This window comes from Carassius auratus, unplaced genomic scaffold (assembly GCF_003368295.1).
Source record: "Carassius auratus strain Wakin unplaced genomic scaffold, ASM336829v1 scaf_tig00217920, whole genome shotgun sequence".
NCBI lineage: Eukaryota > Metazoa > Chordata > Actinopteri > Cypriniformes > Cyprinidae > Carassius > Carassius auratus.
The window spans coordinates 7,727-12,500 of NW_020529309.1; positions in this window are offsets into that span (position 1 = coordinate 7,727).

Here is a 4,774-nt window from a genome sequence, read left to right on the forward strand (position 1 = left end):
ACTGCCCGTCCAGCGAGCACCAGTCTCTCAGCGGACGCAGTCAATATTTATTCGTTTCCACTGTCCGTCCAGCGAGCACCAGTCTCTCAGCGGACGCAGCAAATATTTATTCGTTTCCACTGCCCGTCCAGCGAGCACCAGTCTCTCAGCGGACGCAGTAAATATTTATTCGTTTCCACTGTCCGTCCAGCGAGCACCAGTCTCTCAGCGGACGCAGCAAATATTTATTCGTTTCCACTGCCCGTCCAGCGAGCACCAGTCTCTCAGCGGACGCAGTAAATATTTATTCGTTTCCACTGCCCGTCCAGCGAGCACCAGTCTCTCAGCGGACGCAGTAAATATTTATTCGTTTCCACTGCCCATCCAGCGAGCACCAGTCTCTCAGCGGACGCAGTCAATATTTATCCGTTTCCACCGTCCGTCCAGCGAGCACCAGTCTCTCAGCGGACGCAGTAAATATTTATTCGTTTCCACTGCCCGTCCAGCGAGCACCAGTCTCTCAGCGGACGCAGCAAATATTTATTCGTTTCCACTGCCCGTCCAGCGAGCCTCAGTCTCTCAGCGGACGCAGTCAATATCTATTCGTTTCCACTGCCCGTCCAGCGAGCACCAGTCTCTCAGCGGACGCAGCAAATATTTATTCGTTTCCACTGTCCGTCCAGCGAGCACCAGTCTCGCAGCGGACGCAGTAAATATTTATCCGTTTCCACTGTCCGTCCAGCGAGCACCAGTCTCTCAGCGGACGCAGTAAATATCTATTTTCATTATTATTTTTCTTTCCTCTGACTGTCCAGCTAGCCTCAGTCTCCCAGCGGACGCAGAAAATACCTATGTCTCTATCAGTCCGCGAGCACTAGTCTCACAGCGGACTCAATAACATCTATTTTTCCTCTGTTTGTCCAGTGGGCCTCAGTCTCCTAACCTGGTAATACCAGACTCTGTCTACGAAGCAAAGTGAAGTAGCAGAGTCTGCAATGGCATAATAGAGAAGTGTTTTCTCTCTCGCTAGGGGGCACTTGTCTGAAGTTTAAAATCATTGGTTACCCGTAAGCCAATCAGATACGTTTAGTTATGACGTATGTTATGCGCCTGTACAGCCGCATCGAAGCACAGACATCATGCATCGAACTCAAATCTATGATTGAACTTCCACTGTAAATCTGTTGTTAAACACTCTTCTTGTTCTGGCTTCAGTTTGAAAAAGAGTTGAATGTTCTCCATAACAAAGCGAATTGCATCCCGTGTCTCGTTTCCCATTTCCGCGGTCGTTTCAGTTTTCGATTTCTCTAACCTACAATTTAAAACTCTGTGCTTAGCATCTACGTCACGGCTCTCAGCCCGCCCTCTGCTCGTTGATTGGCCCGGCTGTTTCCAGACCGGTGGCAAACCGAAAGCTCTGACGCTGTATCAGACTGAGTACAGAAGCGAAATAAAATTGAGCGGAAGTAGGAAGTCTGTCGTAGTCAGGCTATCAGTCTCCCAGCGGACACCGTAAATACCTATTTTTCCTCTGCCTGTCCAGCGAGCACTAGTCTCTCAGCGGACGCAGTATGCATCCATCTCTTCCTGTTCTTTGTCCAGCAAGCCCAGTCTTCCAGCGGACGCAGGGACATAATTCGTCTCCCATATCTGTCCAGCGAGCCTCAGTCTCCCAGCGGACGCAGTAATATCTATTGGTTTCCCCTGCCTGTCCAGCGAGCACTAGTCTCCCAGCGGACACAGAAATATCTATTGGTGTCCCATGTCTGTCCAGCGAGCGCTAGTCTCTCAGCGGACGCAGTAAATACCTATTCATTTCCTCTACCCGTCCAGCGAGCCTCAGTCTCCCAGTGGACGCAGGAATATAATTTGTTTCCTCTATCTGTCCAGCGAGCCTCAGCCTCCCAGAGGACACATTACGCATCTAGTCAATATATCATTACACCTCGCAGGCAGACGGTGGAGCTTGTCTTCCCGACATCGTAACCGCTTCTTCCTCAACTATTAACCAACAGGACCTGCCTGCTCCTCTACTTCTGCCAGAGGCATTGCGAGATCTCCTGGTCAACGACCATACTTCTAAAAACGTCAGCCCGCCAAATCTCTGCGTTTTGGGGGGTTCGTAGTCCGGCGGCTGTCCTTTTGCTCTCTTGTTTTGGGGGGAGTACTCTGGGTTCGGGCCACTTCCCGAGCTCGGAGCCCTCCACCCGGACAGCACGCCAAATACGCATAAACTTACGGTATTAATATACGTAGATGTGAACTCGTGAAATGCTGTTTTATAACAAAGTTCGGGAGGAACAGTCGCAGTTCATTAACCTGATTAACACAAGTGGAGACCAATCAGTAATCAACTCATGACAAGGTATAAATGACAGCAGAACCTATCTCTGTTCATTGACCGTTTTCAGCATCCCTCCTCCACCCCATTTCTCCTCACTTATAGATCCATCTACTCTTACCACAACCGGGGGGAGTACTCTGGGTTCGGGCCACTTCCCGAGCTCGGAGCCCTCCACCCGGACAGCACGCCAAATACGCATAAACTTACGGTATTAATATACGTAGATGTGAACTCGTGAACCAAGAATAAATAAAATCCACTACGAGTTGTAACAACGTGTCCTCTCCTGACGCACCGTTCGGTGGGGATATTCTTAAAGAACCGAACAATAATTTTGCCAAAAAATAGAGTCAATGCCGATCTCTGAATATTTGCAGGTTTGGGCCTGGTTAGTACATGGATGGGAGACTGCCTGGGAATACCAGGTGCTTTAAGCTTTTGGGTTTTCTTTCCTACTTATATAATGTACTGGCGATAAGATTGGCTGTTCTTTAAATAGCCCTCTCTTCAATCAATCAATCAATCAATCACCTTTATTTATATAGTGCTTTAAACAAAATACATTGCGTCAAAGCACTGAACAACATTCATTTGGAAAACAGTGTCTCAATAATGCAAAATGATAGTTAAAGGCAGTTCATCATTGAATTCAGCTATGTCATCTCTGTTCAGTTGAAATAGTGTCTGTTTTTATTTGCAATCAAGTCAATGATATCGCTGTAGATGAAGTGACCCCAACTAAGCAAGCCAGAGGCGACAGCGGAAAGGAACCGAAACTCCATCGGTGACAGAATGGAGAAAAAAACCTTGGGAGAAACCAGGCTCAGTTGGGGGGGTCAGTTCTCCTCTGACCAGACGAAAACCAGTAGTTCAATTCCAGGCTGCAGCAAAGTCAGATTGTGCAGAAGAATCATCTGTTTCCTGTGGTCTTGTCCTGGTGCTCCTCTGAGACAAGGTCTTTACAGGGGATCTGTATCTGGGGCTCTAGTTGTCCTGGTCTCCGCTGTCTTTCAGGGCAGTAGAGGTCCTTTCTAGGTGCTGATCCACCATCTGGTCTGGATACGTACTGGATCCGGGTGACTGCAGTGACCCTCTGATCTGGACACAGACTGGATCTCGTGGCCACGGTGACCTCGGAACAAGAGAGAAACAGACAAATATTAGCGTAGATGCCATTCTTCTAATGATGTAGAAAGTACGGTGTTATGTGAAGTGTTTCCGGTTCCGGTTTACCTAATTAATGCAGCCTAAAAATCCTTTAACGGATTTGGATATTAAAAGCATATTAGTATGTTATGTGTATGCCAGGTTAAAGAGATGGGTCTTTAATCTAGATTTAAACTGCAAGAGTGTGTCTGCCTCCCGAACAATGTTAGGTAGGTTATTCCAGAGTTTAGGCGCCAAATAGGAAAAGGATCTGCCGCCCGCAGTTGATTTTGATATTCTAGGTATTATCAAATTGCCTGAGTTTTGAGAACGTAGCGGACGTAGAGGAGTATAATGTAAAAGGAGCTCATTCAAATACCGAGGTGCTAAACCATTCAGGGCTTTATAAGTAATAAGCAATATTTTAAAATCTATACGATGTTTGATAGGGAGCCAGTGCAGTGTGGACAGGACCGGGCTAATATGGTCATACTTCCTGGTTCTAGTTAGAACTCTTGCTGCTGCATTTTGGACTAGCTGTAGTTTGTTTACCAAGCGTGCAGAACAACCACCCTATAAAGCATTACAATAGTCTAACCTTGAAGTCATAAATGCATGGATTAACATTTCTGCATTTGACATTGAGAGCATAGGCCGTAATTTAGATATATATTTGAGATGGAAAAATGCAGTTTTACAAATGCTAGAAACGTGTCTTTCTAAGGAAAGATTGCGATCAAGTAGCACACCTAGGTTCCTAACTGATGACGAAGAATTGACAGAGCAACCATCAAGTCTTAGACAGTGTTCTAGGTTATTACAAGCAGAGTTTTTAGGCCCTATGATTAACACCTCTGTTTTTTTCTGAATTTAGCAGTAAGAAATTACTCGTCATCCAATTTTTTATATCGACTATGCATTCCATTAGTTTTTCAAATTGGTGTGTTTCACCAGGCTGTGAGGAAATATAGAGCTGCGTATCATCAGCATAACAGTGAAAGCTAACACCATGTTTCCTGATGATATCTCCCAAGGGTAACATATAAAGCGTGAAGAGTAGCGGCCCTAGTACTGAGCCTTGAGGTACTCCATACTGCACTTGTGATCGATATGATACATCTTCATTCACTGCTACGAACTGATGGCGGTCATATAAGTACGATTTAAACCATGCTAATGCACTTCCACTGATGCCAACAAAGTGTTCAAGTCTATGCAAAAGAATGTTGTGGTCAATTGTGTCAAACGCAGCACTAAGATCCAATAAAACTAATAGAGAGATACACCCACGATCAGATGATAAGA